Source organism: Malaya genurostris, chromosome 2 (assembly GCF_030247185.1).
Source record: "Malaya genurostris strain Urasoe2022 chromosome 2, Malgen_1.1, whole genome shotgun sequence".
NCBI lineage: Eukaryota > Metazoa > Arthropoda > Insecta > Diptera > Culicidae > Malaya > Malaya genurostris.
The window spans coordinates 176839194-176856107 of NC_080571.1; the positions used below are offsets into that span (position 1 = coordinate 176839194).

At 42.3% G+C, this 16914-nt stretch overlaps 1 protein-coding gene across 3 annotated transcripts in view; it reads right to left on the reverse strand.

Moving 5' to 3' along the window:
* The window catches only part of LOC131427598 (potassium/sodium hyperpolarization-activated cyclic nucleotide-gated channel 2), a 1904453-nt gene that overhangs the window by 146793 nt on the left and 1740746 nt on the right, over positions 1-16914 (reverse strand). The gene's annotated exons all lie outside the window — the stretch shown is intronic.

Here is a 16914-nt window from a genome sequence, read left to right on the forward strand (position 1 = left end):
GTGAATCGTTTATTCCGTTTTCAAGGTCATTCCGTATTCTATTGTCTGCATCAGTGCGGTCGAGTGATAATTTGAATTAATCCGTCCTCAAGGTCGATTGTGAGCTTGTGTAAAGCAGCACTGCGTGTGGTACCGTTTGCCAGCGCCAGCTGGGCGCTGCGCATATATCGTTTACATATACATTAGAAATAAATATATATAGTGATAAAAAGAGAAATTTTTCATTGGACAGTGTAGTGAGAGACTGAAAAAAGTGCTTTTTCTTAAAAGAGGTTTTTTGCACTTCATTGAACAGGAATATTCACCGGTTGCCTAAGACCGGACCTTGGCCCTTTGAGAGCTAAAGCTAAGTATTTTTTTTCTTTTTACCTGTTGTTCAGTACCACTAGATTTTTTATTGTCCCCAATATTTACCCGCACGGACACATTTCCGTGCCATGACAAAAGGCACAGAATTTCCTGACCTTCCCCTAGATGATCAAATGGATGCTTCTGATGGCAATAAATCTCGCATTAGAAGCTATCCCGATGGGCTTGCACTCCCGGCTGGACCATTTGCGGTTTACATCCGGACCAAAGCCAATGGAAAAAAACCCTTCTTAATCCACCTAGTGGTGTGATAATGCCTTTCTCTTCCTTCATAACAGTCTCATGAAAATATATTTCATACTTTTATTAAATAATTTCGGATACTAATTTTGACACCAATTGATTCAGATTGATTCGAGTAGTTCACAAAAGCATGCTTATATCACACAGTCAGCATCATTTTTCCAAACATTTGCGTTGCCTATTTGTATGAGAACAGTGATGCTAATCTAAAAAACCTGTTTTAATCCACCTATAGGTGTTATGATGCCTTTCTCATGTACATATAATATTGTGGTATTCTATTCAAAATTTATCTCTTCGATTTTTGGAACAAAAAAAGAGATTGTTTGTGCATTAACTAATATAACATACGAAATAAAACAATGCTTTGATTGCGTGAGTCATCCACATTTCCACAAACCAAAGAACCGACCACCAACTAACATGACACACAAACTCTTCTAGTACGCACTCTAAATTACGATTTAAATGTTTGTTGTATCCGAAAATATTTTAAGTGACGGTTACAATATTGAACACACTTTACCCTATAATTCCGGAACCGGAAGTCGGATCCGGATGAAATTCAGGAATTCTGTATGAGACCACGAAACCTTTCATTTGAATCTAAGTTTGTGGAAATCGGTCAAACCATCGCTGAGAAAAATGAGTGAGATCTATTTTGGTGTATGTATGACCACTATTTCCGGTACTTCCGGAACCGGATACCGGGAACCAGGATAGCCGGAATCGGTTTGTTTAGTTGCCTTTTGATAATGACTTTCGATTTGTGTGGTTTTGAGACCAGTTTAGAAATTTTTTTACGTATTTTGTTTCGCCGGTTTAAGTCACGGTGTACAATATTGAACACACTTTACCCTTTAATTCCGAAACCGGAAATCGAATCCGGATGAAATTCAGGAATTCCGTATAAGACCACGAGACCTTTCATTTGAATTTAAGTTTGTGAAAATCGGTCAAACCATCGCTGAGGAAAATGAGTGAGATCTATTTTGGTATATATGACCACTATTTCCGGTACTTCCGGAACCGGATACCGGGAACCAGGATAGCCGGAATCGGTTTATTTAGTTGCCTACTGATAATGACTTTCGATTTGTGTGGTTTTGAGACCAGTTTAGAATTTTTTTTACGTATTTTATTTCGCCGGTTTAAGTCACGGTGTACAATATTGAACACACTTTACCCTATAATTCCGGAACCGGAAGTCGTATCCAGATGAAATTCAGGAATTCCGTATGGGACCACGAGATCTTTCATTTGATTCTAAGTTTGTGGAAATCGGTCAAACCATCGCTGAGAAAAGTGAGTGAGATCTATTTTGGTATATATGACCACTATTTCCGGTACTTCCGGAACCGGATACCGGGAACCAGGATAGCCGGAATCGGTTTGTTTGGTTGCCTACTGATAATGACTTTCGATTTGTGTGGTTTTGAGACCAGTTTAGAAAATTTTTTACGTTTTTTGTTTCGCCGGTTTAAGTGACGGTGTAGTCCATTCGTAACCGAATGTTCGAAGTGAGCACACGCGTTTTTTAACAATCGACATCGGTAAGACGAAGGTGCCTATCACAGCAGAGGCTGTAGTATAGGCATTAAATAAAAGTGATAAAAAGTAGCATCCCCGAAAGTGAGTTCTGTCTGTGCACCGGTTTTGTATCAGTATCGACAGTAGACGCTATTGTGCTATCCTCGGGCAGCAGTTATTTCTATTGTTTGCTACCCGCATCGCAGCAGCCAAATCCTGAGTCAAGGTCACGCTGAAGCACAACGAAGGAGTGAAGGAGCAACTCACCTAACAGCTTACCGTGACATACTGTTAAGTATTTTCTCAAAATTTTCCTTTCAACTTTTACTATTTATATATTTTCTTTTCATTTTATTTCTTTCTTTTTCATTTCAAGTGCGGGAGACTTCTTTACTCCCGCACTTTAAATATGAATATTGATGACAGTCGGGGTGTCTCGGAGGAGGGCGAAGCTGAACGAATGAACGAAGAACATTTAGAGGCTGAGTTTGCTTCCGAGATGCCTTCTACCCCTCCTATACCATCTCCCCCTCCGATACCATCTCCCCCTCCGATACCATCTTCCTCTCCGATGCCATTTCCCTCTCCGATGCCTCCATCTCCCTTTAAGATATTGCCTGCTCGCCAAAAAGTTTACCAAGACGATGGCTCGGGGGGTCCGTGGGTGGTATACTTCCGGCCCAAATTAAAGTCTCTCAGAGTTTTAAATATTGCTCGGGACCTGGAAAAACATTACTCGGCAATAAAAACAATAGATAAGGTTTCGCCAAACAAGTTACGCGTTGTTGTGTCCGACCTGTAGCAAGCAAACGGGATTGCTACCAACGAGTTGTTCACGAAGGAGTACCGCGTGTACGTCCCGTCTCATGTGGTGGAGATCGACGGTGTGGTCCGTGACGAAAGTCTGACAATCTAAGATCTGATGAAGGACGGGGTAGGCCGTTTCAAAAACCCCGACCTTCAACCAGTGAAAATTTTGGAGTGCAAGCAATTGCACTCCAAATCGATAGATGGTAAATTTTACCAATCGGACTCATTTCGCGTGACTTTTGCCGTATCTGCACTTCCAAATTATTTGGTAGTGAGTGGAGTTCGTCTACCTGTTCGGCTGTATGTACCGCGGGTAATGCATTGTACAAGCTGCAAACAGCTAGGTCATACGGCAACCTATTGTTGCAACAAACTGCGATGCGGCAAATGCGGAGAGGCCCATGAGGACGATCTCTGCAGAAGAGCAGTGGAAAAGTGTTGCTACTGCGGGGAGAATCCTCATGATCTTTCGGTGTGCCCTACGTACATACAGCGTGCGGAGAAATTGAAGCGATCCGTGAAAGAACATTCCAAACGTTCTTATGCGGAAATCTTAAAAAGAACCACTCCATCGACCCCTGAGAACCCGTTTGCAATCTTGCCAGTTGAAGAGGATACCTCTGACGACCCAGGCGAAGGACCTTCCTACACACAGGTTGAAGGAAGCAGGAAAAGACAAAATCTGGCTTCTCCCAAGCTTCCTCGTAAAGGCCTCAGACTGTCCTCTTCGTCACAAAAGAACCAAACGGAAACAAAAAGTGCTGACTCAAAACCAAAGCAAACACCTCCTGGGTTCAAAAAACTTAGGGATGATAAGGAGTACCCAGCACTTCCTGGGGCATCAAAAAACCCGAATGACCCCAAAGCACAACCAGAAAATCCAACAAACGCTGGATTATTGAAATTTTCTGATATCGTGGACTGGATATTAACAGCCTTCAATATTACTGATCCTCTGAAAAGCTTCCTAACTGCTCTACTGCCAACAGTAAGGACATTTTTAAAACAGTTGACTAAACAATGGCCCCTCCTTGCAGCGATCGTATCTTTTGATGGATAATTTACCACTGAGAATCGAAGATATGATCATTGTGCTTCAGTGGAATTGCAGAAGTATCATCCCAAAACTTGATTCTTTCAAACACTTAATACATACTCATAATTGCGATGTATTCTCCTTGAGTGAAACTTGGCTTACTTCTAACATCAACCTCGACTTCCATAATTTTAACATAATCCGCCTGGACCGAGAAGACTCTTATGGAGGGGTACTTTTAGGGATTAAAAAGTGCTATTCATTTTATCGTATTAACCTCCCCTCGACACCGGGAATTGAAGTTGTTGCTTGCCAAATTAATATTAAAGGCAAAGATCTATGTATAGCTTCTATCTACATTCATCCCAGAGTCTCGATAGGGCATCGTCGGCTTGCAGACATCATAGAACTTCTTCCTTCACCGCGGCTGGTTTTAGGGGACTTTAACTCGCATGGTACAGGATGGGGCTGCTTATATGATGATAATCGTTCTTCGTTAATTCAAGATCTGTGTGACAACTTCAATTTGACAATTCTAAACACGGGCGAAATGACACGGAACCCTAGACCACCAGCACAACCAAGTGCGCTGGATTTATCCCTTTGCTCGACTTCGCTACAGTTAGATTGCAAGTGGAAGGTAATCTGTGATCCTCACGGTAGCGATCACTTGCCGATCATAGTTTCTATCACCAACCGTGGAAGACCATCGGAAACAATCAATGTTTCGTACGATTTCACACGAAACATTGATTGGAAACGTTACACGAGCTCGATGTCTGAGAAACTAGAAACATCACAGGAGCTTCCTCCGGAAGAAGAGTATACATTTTTGGCTGGCTTGATTCTTGACACCGCAATTCAAGCTCAGACGAAACGAGTACCTAGCGCGCAAACTAGTATGCGTTCTCCCAACCCATGGTGGGACAAAGAGTGCTCAGAGCTGAAAACGAAAAAAGCTTCAGCCTTCATCTCGTTTAGAAGGAACGGAACTCCAGATAATTATCGGAAATACGCGGCGTTAGAATTTCAAATGAAAAGTCTGATTAAAGCTAAGAAACGCGGTTACTGGCGAAGGTTTGTTGACGGATTAACGAGAGAAACAGCAATGAGCACTCTTTGGAAAACGGCCCGTCGCATGCGCAATCGAAATCACGCGAACGAAAGCGAGGAATATTCTAACCGCTGGATATTTGATTTCGCTAAGAAAGTATGTCCTGATTCTGTTCCGGAACAGAAGATATCCCGTGTCGCGACATTGAATACAAACGAAACACCGTTTTCGATGGTAGAGTTCTCACTTGCGCTCTTGTCGTGTAACAATAGAGCCCCGGGGTTAGACAGAATTAAATTCAACTTGTTGAAAAATCTGCCCGACTCTGCCAAAAGGCGCTTGTTGAATTTATTCAACAAGTTCCTCGAGGGTAATATTGTCCCACACAAATGGAGAGAAGTGAGAGTTATTACTATTCAAAAACCTGGAAAACCAGCCTCCGATCACAATTCGTATCGGCCGATTGCTATGCTTTCCTGTATTCGGAAATTGTTGGAGAAAATGATTCTCTTCCGTCTAGACAATTGGGTCGAAACAAATGGATTGCTTTCAGGTACACAATTTGGGTTCCGCAGGGGCAAAGGAACGAACGATTGTCTAGCGTTGCTCTCAACAGAAATTCAAATGGCATTTGCTCGTAAAGAACAAATGGCATCAGTTTTCCTCGACATCAAGGGGGCATTCGATTCAGTTTCCATTAACGTTCTATCTGAGAAGTTGCATCAGCATGGTCTTTCACCAGTTTTGAACAACTTTTTATATGATCTATTGTTCGAGAAACACATGCATTTTGAGCATGGTGATTTGACGACAAAGCGATTCAGTTACATGGGTCTTCCTCAGGGCTCATGCTTAAGCCCCCTTTTATACAACTTTTACGTAAATAACATTGATGAATGTATCAACACATCTTGCACGCTAAGACAACTTGCCGACGACAGTGCTGTGTCTATTATAGGACCCAAAGCTGCCGATCTCCAAGGACCATTGCAAGATACCCTCGACAACTTGTCAACATGGGCTTTTCAAATGGGTATCGAGTTCTCTACGGAGAAAACTGAGCTGGTTGTATTTTCAAGGAAGCGAGAACCAGCGCAATTACAGCTTCAACTAGGGGGTGAAACCATAGCTCAGGTTTTCACATTTAAATATCTCGGGGTCTGGTTCGATTCCAAAGGTACCTGGGGATGTCACATTAGGTATTTGAAACGAAAATGCCTGCAGAGAATCAATTTCCTTCGTACAATAACCTGAACTTGGTGGGGCTCTCACCCAGGAGACCTGATCAGGTTGTACAAAACGACGATATTGTCAGTAATGGAATATGGATGTTTCTGTTTCCGCTCCGCTACGAATATTCATTTCATTAAACTGGAAAGAATTCAGTATCGTTGTTTACGTATTGCCTTGGGTTGCATGCAATCAACTCATACGATGAGTCTTGAAGTGCTGGCGGGCGTCTTACCGTTGAAAAACAGGTTCTGGGATCTCTCATATCGACTGCTAATCCGATGCGACATTTTGAATCCGATGGTGATAGAAAACTTTGAAAAGCTCGTCGAGCTTAATTCACAAACCCGTTTTATGTCCTTTTATTTTGACTACATGGCTCAGAATATAAATCCTTCTTCGTTTGTTCCCAATCGTGTTCATTTTGTGGATACTTCTAATTCTACTGTGTTTTTCGACACATCCATGAAAGAAGAAATTCGTGGAATCCCGGATCCTGTACGCCCTCAAGAGATCCCAAAAATTTTTAATAATAAATTTAAAGAAGTCGACTGCAATAAAATGTTTTACACTGACGGATCATATCTAGACGGGTCCACTGGCTTCGGTATATTCAATGTAAATTTCACCGCTTCCTATAAACTCAGTGATCCAGCTTCAGTTTACGTCGCAGAACTAGCTGCAATTCAGTATACCCTTGAGATCATTGACACTCTGCCCACAGATCACTACTTCATTGTATCGGACAGTCTCAGTTCCATTGAGGCTCTCCGTTCAGTGAAGCCTGGAAAGCACTCACCGTATTTCCTGGGGAAAATACGGGAACAATTGAGTGCTTTATCTGCAAAATCATACCAGATTACCTTGGTTTGGGTCCCCTCACATTGTTCCATACGGGGCAATGAGAGGGCGGACTCGTTAGCCAAGGTGGGCGCACTAGAAGGTGATATCTATGAAAGACCAATCTGCTTCAATGAATTTTTCAGTTACTGTCGTCAGAAAACTCTAGCTAGCTGGCAGAATACATGGAATAGTGGAACTCTGGGACGATGGTTACACTCAATAATCCCACAGGTATCGACGAAAGCTTGGTTCCGGGGGTTAGACGTGAGCCGAGACTTTATTCGTGTAATGTCAAGGCTTATGTCTAATCATTATATGTTCAGCGCGCATCTCCGTCGTGTGGGGCTCGCTGAGAGTGGTGTCTGCGTTTGCGGTGAGGGTTATCATGACATCGAACATGTTGTTTGGACATGTGTCGAGTTTTGTGATGCCAGGTCCCAACTCATAGGTTCCCTTCGGGCCCGAGGTATACCACCCTTCGTACCAGTCCGCGACGTCTTGGCAACTCGAAATCTTCCTTATATGACTCTCATCTATAACTTCTTGAAAACTATCAATGCTCAAATTTAGTGCTCTCCCTATCTCTTTCTCGTCTACAGCTCCACCGCACTCTTCTTTACGTTGCTGGAAGTATGGCCTGTGTAAACGATGCTTCGGAGCATGCACCTGTCTTGAACTGACTGAGTTGCTGGAAGCTACCCAAAAACGTCACATCAACGTCAGAAAACACCAACGAAGCATCCCAATCCAGAATAATCTCTTCATTGCTACAAGCTGAAAAACATGAAGATTCATCGAACGCAAAATGTGTCTAAAAGATGTATGCCACAAACCAATGATGTATTCAAATTTCAATTCAATACTGTGTAGGTCCCACCCTCCCTATGTCCCCTTACTAACTGGGGAGTATGCCGCCCCGTAATACGGCATCCCTTTCTCTCTCCCTAACAACAAGACAATCGGCCACGTTAAGCTAAAGCAAATGAGCCTAATAAAAATTTTATTTGAAAAAAAAAAAAAGTGACGGTGTACAATATTGAACACACTTTACCCTATAATTCCGGAACCGGAAGTCGGATCCGGATAAAATTCAGGAATTCCGTATGGGACCACGTCTGTGTCTGTGTGTGTATGTATGTGTGTGTGTATGTGTCAAATAATCTCACTAGGTTTTCTCGGAGATGGCAGAACCGATTATCACAAATTTAGATTCAATTGAAAGGTCTCGTGGTCCCATAAGAAATTCCTGAATTTCATCCGGATCCGACTTCCGGTTCCGGAATTATAGGGTAAAGTGTGTTCAATATTGTTCACCGTCACTTAAACCGGCGAAACAAAGAACGAAAAATTTTTTTCTAAACTGGTCTCAAAACTACACAAATCGATAGTCATTATCAGTAGGCAACTAAACAATCTGATTTCGGCTATCCTGGTTCCTGGTATCCGGTTCCGGAAGTACCGGAAATAGTGGTCATACATATCAAAATAAATCTCACTCACTTTTCTCAGCGATGGTTTGACTGATTTCCACAAACTTAGATTCAAATGAAAGGTCTTCCGGGCCCATACGGAATTCCTGAATTGCATCAGGATTTCTATGTTTTATGCAGTTTTAAGAGTTTTGGCATCAAAAAAAATTTTCGATTTTGGAAATTTCGTGTACTTTCCCCTATAGTGCTTTTTTAAGATCGAAAATGGTCAAACCTTTAACACCGGGCAGCACCCCTTACGCATGTCCGATTTAGCTCAAATATTGCACGAAGGCTTTTGCGGAGCTGCTTGAACTTTTGAGCATTAGAACTTAACGAAAATAGAGGTGATCCCAAAATTTGGCACCTATATATACATAAGAGCGGTAAAAATCAACATGTTTTGTCGGTTACGTCACATATACCATCATATATCTGGTACCAAAAGTCACAGCCATTTGATCTTCGAACCTGATCAATGGCCCGAAAGTAGCTTTCAAACGAGCCCCAGTTTGTTAAAATCGGTTCAGCCATCTCTGAGAAAATTGAGCGCGTTCAAATACAACGTTTTTTGTCGGTTACGTCACTTATACAATCATATCGCCGGAACCAAAAGTCACAGCCATTTGATCTTTGAACTTGATCAATAACCCGACAGTAGCTTTCAAACGAGTCCAAGTTTGTTAAAACCGGTTCAGCCATCTCTGAGAAAATTGAGCGCGTTCTAATATCTTCGAAAAGTGTACACATATACACACACACACATACACACACAGACATTTTTCGATCTCGTCGAACTGAGTCGAATGGTATATAACACTATGGGTCTCCGACGCTCCGTTCGAAAGTCGGTTTTACCAGCAATTCTAATACCTTTCTATAGAGAAAAGCAAAAATTAAACCTCCTTAGACTATCAAAGGACCTGACCTCGCGATATTCTACAGTACAAAAAAGTACGGGTGTGTAATGTCAGGGACATAACTGGATGTCGTGAATACGAATAAAACTGACACGATTTCTCTATACTTTTGAATTCAAATTGATAGCTGATCGATTGTGTGGATTGTGAAACTTTCGTCGTCGATTATCTCATTTCGGATTTGCATATTTCAATGGAAGAAACTATCAAGATGCAGTACAGGATTCACTTCTGTCTTTTAGAAGGACCAAATTGTGGAATTCTCTACGATTTTTAGCACAGTTTGGAACATTTTTCTCGAACGATCTTCGCACAGCGAAAAGTGCACGAAGCAAATCAAGTTATTTTGGATTTTCACTAGACTGATGATTTTCACCTTCGATTTGCAAAGAAGTAATCTTAATAAAAGGTGATTTTTTTGAGGTTAGGATTTTCATGCATTAGTATTTGCTCAGATTTTTTGAGGTTATGATTTTCATGCATTATTATTTGCTCAGTATGCTCTGACATTTCATCATGAATAGACTTACTAACGAGCAACGCTTGCAAATCATTGAATTTTATTACCAAAATCAGTGTTCGGTTCGAAATGAGTTTCGCGCTTTACGCCCGATTTATGGTCTACATAATCGACCAAGTGAGCAAATTATGTAGCCGCATTTGGAGTGAAGAGCAACCAGAAGCCGTTCAAGAACTGCCCATGCATCCCAAAAAATGCACTGTTTGGTGTGGTTTGTACGCTGGTGGAATCATTGGACCGTATTTTTTCAAAGATGCTGTTGGACGCAACGTTACAGTGAATGGCGATCGCTATCGTTCGATGCTAACAAACTTTTTGTTGCCAAAAATGGAAGAACTGAACTTGGTTGACATGTGGTTTCAACAAGATGGCGCTGCATGCCACACAGCTCGCGATTCTATGGCCATTTTGAGGGAAAACTTCGGAGAACAATTCATCTCAAGAAATGGACCGGTAAGTTGGCCACCAAGATCATGCGATTTGACGCCTTTAGACTATTTTTTGTGGGGCTACGTCAAGTCTAAAGTCTACAGAAATAAGCCAGTAACTATTCCAGCTTTGGAAGACAACATTTCCGAAGAAATTCGGGCTATTCCGGCCGAAATGCTCGAAAAAGTTGCCCAAAATTAGACTTTCCGATTGGACCACCTAAGACGCAGCCGCGGTCAACATTTAAATGAAATTATCTTCAAAAAGTAAATGTCATGTACCAATCTAACGTTTTAAATAAAGAACCGATGAGATTTTGCAAATTTTATGCGTTTTATTGTTTAAAAAAGTTCTCAAGCTCTTAAAAAATCACCGTGTAGTTCTATAGATAACGTTTAGAGCCATTAGAATGGCTGATTTTATATAATGTTGTCCATTTTTCGTTTTTTTTTCTCCTATGCAAACGACCAGACGTTCTGTTGTATGATGCAGTCACTCTTGTTTGAGTTTCCGCTTGTGCCAAATGATGCGAAACTGGTTTAATGCGCAGTGAAAAAGGATGCGAAGCTGGTTTAATGCGTCTTCTCGCCTTGACGCCCGAAAGGCAAATGAGAACTACGACCTGAGCGTTTGAGGTTTTAAACCACGCAGAAGGTCCGCAGTTTGAATGCGTCTTCTCCCCCGACGTCTGCTTCCATCCAACGCACAAGAAGAAATGACCGATTTTCGACCACGGTTCCCCTTTTATAACGTTCAGTTGAAGATATGGGCCTGACTACCTCAAAATCGTCGTCCTTGCGCGAAAAACCCAAGCAAAAGTAAAGAGTTTTCCGCGCTGTTTTCAAATTTTTAGAAAAACTAATTCGAAGTTGTTTGTGGTTATCTCACACCGTTCAGAATATTATCCTAAATTCCTGATAATATTTTTGATGAAATAGTGAAAGAATTATGTTCCTGCCATTAATACAAGTCGAGATATTCACGATTAAGTTCTGCCCATTCTTCCATATGGCTAATTTTGAAAAGGCGCCCCATAGTAAAGTAAGTGGTATTCACGACAAAATTGAAAAAATACGTCTGGACAAGCTTAGGGTCTTGTTAGCCAGTGCAAAACAGGCTAATGAGATCGTTTAAAGTGAGCATTTCACGCGGGAGTATCGCGTATACGTACCAGCTCGCGAAGTCGAGATAGACGGCGTGATCACCGATCCGAGTCTGACTTGCGAGGACGTTCTTAAGTATGTGGCAGGAGGTTTTAAAAACCCCCTACTCAAGAACGTTAAGATACTGGACTGCAAGCAATTGCGTTCAGTATCGACCGCTGAGGATGGGACTAAGTCCTATATCCCATCAGACTCCTATCGGGTGACTTTCGCTGGCTCGGTTTTGCCTAATTACGTCCTCCTGGACCGAGTTCGTTTACCTGTTCGCCTTTTTGTGCCGCGGGTCACGCACTGCACCAATTGCAAACAATTGGGACATACAGCATCCCATTGGTGCAATAAATCTCGGTGTATAAAGTGTGGAGGGAGTCATGCGGATAACTCCTGCAGTGGAGACAGTGAAAAGTGTCTGTACTGTAAGGAGGGGCAGCATGACCTCTCTGATTGTCCCGCGTACAAATTGCGCCAGGATAAGATGAGGCGTTCACTTAAGCAATATTCAAAGCGTTCTTTTGCTGAAATGTTGAAAAGTGGTACGCCTCCAGTAAACCTATACGCTTGTTTGGCAACTGACGAGAGCGAATATGACCCCCTCGACGGCACATCTTCGGCTATCCCTCTTAGCTCATCATACAGAAAGAGAAGAAATAAATCTTTTCAAAAGCTCCCTAGTATTTCTAAACCTCTTAAAAGCCTGATAATGGCTTTTATTCTTACAGTTAAAACATTCTTGAAGCAGTTAACTGCAAAATGGCCCCTTCTTTCAGCGATTGTATCCTTCGATGGCTAAGTCACCCACCGAGGTCACGGATACAATCACTGTTATACAGTTTAATTGTAGAAGTATCATCCCAAAAATAGATCCTTTCAAATTTCTAGTAAATAATCTGAAATGTGACGCATTTGCATTGTGCGAAACTTGGCTAACTTCTGAAATACCCTTAAACTTCCACGATTTGAACATTATTCGTCTGGATCGAGATAATCCCTATGGAGGAGTACCTTTGGGGATCAAAAAGTGCTATTCTTTCTATCGTATTAACCTTCCCTCGATACCTGGTATTGAAGTTGTCGCATGTCATGTTACAATCAAAGGCAAGGTCCTTTGCATTGCTTCCATCTACATTCCCCCAAGAGCCTCGGTTGGACATCGGCTGCTCAGTGATATCGAAGAGCTTCTTCTCGCACCGACGTTGGTTTTAGGAGACTTTAACTCACACGGTACGGGATGGGGCTGTCCTCACGATGATAACAGATAGACTATGATCCATTGTATTTGCTACAACTTCAATATGACAATCTTGAATACGGGAGAAATGACACGAATTCCTGCACCACCAGCAAAATCAAGTGCGCTGGACTTATCCCTTTGCTCGACATCGCTACGGTTGGATTGTACGTGGAAGGTGATCCCTGATCCCCACGGTAGCGATCATCTACCTATCGTGATTTCAATCCTCTACGGATTAAGACCATCGGAGACAATCAATGTTTCGTATGACCTCACACGAAATATTGATTGGAAATGCTACGCAAATTCGATGTCTGAGAAACTAGAAACAACACAAGAACTTCCTCCGGAGGAAGAGTACACGTTTTTGGCTGGCTCAGACGAAACGTGTACCCGGCGGGAAAACTAACATCCGTCCCCCCAACCCGTGGTGGGACAAAGAGTGCTCAAAATGAAACGCGGAGAGAGCTTCATCATTTTTCGAGTTTAGAAAAAACGGAACACCTGATAACTTTAGATACTACGCGGCATTAGACGCTAAAAAGAAAAGCATGATTAAAGCGAAGAAAAGCGGTTATTGGCGTCAATTCGTAGACGGATTATCTAGAAAAACATCAATGAGCACTCTTAGGAACACAGCCCGACGAAGGCGCAATAAAAACACCACGAACGAAAGCGAAATATTCTAACCGCTGGATATTCGATATCGCTAAAAAACTATGTACTGACTCTGTTCCGGAACCGACGACGACGCCTCTTCAAGCAGAAACGAAACACCTTTCTCGATGGTAGAGTTCTCACTGGCGCTTTTATCGTGTAACAATAAAGCTCCGGGTTTAGACAAAATCATAATTAAACTTGTTGAAAAATTTGCCTGACTCTCCCAAAAGCGCTTATTGAATTTACTCAATAGGCTTCTTGAGGATAATAGTGTCCAGTCACGTACCCAGAGGGGGGGGGGACCCGAGGGGCCCTGGCCCCTCCCGAAATCAAAAACATATAATTATTTAGAATGTCTCAGACATGTGTTACAAAAATAACAAGACAGTAAACGTAATGAAATGTAATCCAATATCAGTTCCAGTGGAGAAGTTTAAAGTGTCTGTTAAAAACACCCGTTAAAGGCACACCGAAAATAAGAAATCTTCAGTAACATTATCTTTTATTGTTGGGCCCCTCCCGAAACGAAATCCTGGGTACGGGCCTGATAGTGTCCCACATGACTGGAGACAAGTAAGAGTTATCGCCATTCAAAAACCAGGAAAAAAGCCTCCGATCACAATTCGTATCGTCCGATTGCTATGCTTTCCTGTATCCGGAAATTGTTCGAACAAATTATTCTGTTTCGTCTAGACAATTGGGTCGAGACAAATGGCTTACTTTCAGATACACAATTTGGTTTCCGTAGGGGCAAAGGAACGAACGATTGTCTTGCGTTGCTCTCAACAGAAGTTCAAATGGCATTTACTCGTAAAGAACAAATGGCATCAGTTTTCTTAGACATCAAGGGGGCTTTTGACTCAGTTTCCATTAACATCCTATCTGAGAAGTTGCATCAGCATGGTCTTTCACCAATTCTGAATAACTTTTTGTATAATCTGATGTTCGAGAAATACATGTATTTCGCGCATTCTGATTTATCGACAATACGATTCAGTTACATGGGTCTTCTTCAGGGCTCATGCTTAAGCCACCTTTTATACAATTTTGACGTAAAACACATTGATGAACGTATAAACACATCTCGCACGATAAGACAACTTGCCGACGACAGCGTTGTGTCTATTATAGGACCCAAAGCTGCCGATCCCCAAGGACCACTGCAAGATACCCTCGACAATTTGTCGACATGGGCTCTTTAAATGAGTATCGAGTTCTCTACGGAGAAAACTGAGCTGGTTGTATTTTCAAGAAAGCGAGAACCAGCACAACTACGTCTTCAACTAAGGGGTGAAACCATAGCTCTGGTCTTCACATTCAAATATCTCGGGGTCTGGTTCGACTCTAAAGGCTTGGGGATGTCATGTTAGGTATCTGAAACAGAAATGCCAGCAGAGAATCAACTTTCTTCGTACAATAACTGGAACTTGATGGGGTGTCCACCCAGGAGACCTGATCAGGCTGTACCAAACAAAGATATTGTCAGTAATGGAATATGGATATTTCTGCTTCCGATCCGCCGCGAACACCCATTTCATTAAACTGGAAAGAATTCAGTATCGTTGTTTGCGTATTGCCTTAGGTTGCATGCGGTCGACTCATACGATGAGTCTCGAAGTGCTCGCGGGCGTCTTACCGTTGAAAAATCGATTCTGGGATCTCTCTGCAATCCCCTCGGCCGAGCGGTGGCGGGAGAAGAATAATGAAAAGGATGTTTCTTTCAGTTCTATACGGAGAATTGTAACACTCTTCAATTCGTTTTTCGTTTTTGTATTACTTCACTTCAATTTGGCTACACTCTTGAATGTATTATTTTTCCTTTGATCAACTCAGCACCGCAACTTATACAATCTTCGTTCAATTTTACCTTAATCTACCTACAACAGGAGATGTTTGATTGACTGATTTTCTCACTTCAATTTGGCTACACTATTGAATGTATTAATTTTCCTTTGATCAACTCAGCACCGGAACTTATACAATCTTCGTTCAATTTTACCTTAATCTACCTACAATAGGAGGTATTTGATTGACTGATTTTCTCACTTCAATTTGCGCTGCTTAACTCCCTGAATTAATTTGTCTACCGATCGACTCCCGACGGTCGCGGCTATTTACCGCGCACTCTGTAAAACTGAACTGACTCCCAACTCTTCCCAACTATGGGTTTTTAAGCTCCTAACATTTACTTTCGGGTGAAGCCCGAAGATTTTAGTACAAGCCGAGCTTGTGATTCTGAGTAGAAAGTTCATCCGACTTTCTTCCGAAGTTCTATCGAAAGCCGAGACCACTGTCACTATGCCAAAGGCAGTGACCGGTGCCCATGAAATTTCCGAGAGCCGCGAACCGAAACCACTGCCACAATGTCAATGACAGTGACCGGTGCCCGTGAAAAGACATTTTTGTTATTGCTCGTCGCGTTTACGCTGACGTGAAGGCTTGCCTGAAAGGTGACGAGTTTTTCCTTCACGACTGGGTTGCTGTTCTTGCAATGTTGTTATTCCTTCAAACTCAGTGATCCAGCTTCAGTTTACGTCGCAGAATTGCTGCTATTCAGTGCACCCTCGAGATCATTGAAACCTTGCCCAAAGACCATTACTTCATTGTCACGGACAGTCTAAACTCAATAGAAGCTCTCCGGTCAATGAAGCCAGGAAAGTATCCCCCATATTTCCTGGGGAAAATACGGGAACACTTGCGAACTTTATCTGAACGGTCTGATTCAACATCTTTAGTAGGGGTCCCTTCGCATTATTCTATGCCGGGAAATGAAAAGGCGGACTCATTGGCTAAGATGGGCGCATTAAAAGGTGATATTTATGAAAGACCAATCTGCTTCAATGAATTTTTCAGTATCTCTCGTCAGAAAACTCTCGAAAGTTGGCAAACTTCATGAAGCAATGGCGAACTGGGACGATGGCTACATTCCATTATCCCTAGGGTATCGACGAAACCTTGGTTCAGGGGGATGAACGTGAATCGCGATTTCATTCGTGTTATGTCGCGGCTGATGTCAAATCACTACACTTTCAACGCACATCTTCGGCGTGTTGGGCTTGCGGAGAGCGGTCTCTGCACCTGTGGCGAATGTTTTCAGGACATCGAGCATGTTGTGTGGTCGTGCGTAGAGTATCGCGACGCCAGGTCGAAGCTACTGGAATCCCTTAGGGCCCGAGGTAGAGCGCCTGAGGTTCCGGTTCGAGATGTGTTGGCGAGTCGGGATAGTGTATATATGCTTCTCATATACCAGTACCTTAAACACATTTATATACAAGTGTAAAGTGTTATTCCTCGCTCAGAAAGTATAATCTCCACCTACAGGTTCGACACTAACATTCGCTCGATTCTCGCGATCCCCGTCCCTGTCCACCATCTTCATTGGAACTAACAAGATCTTTTTTTGTCAC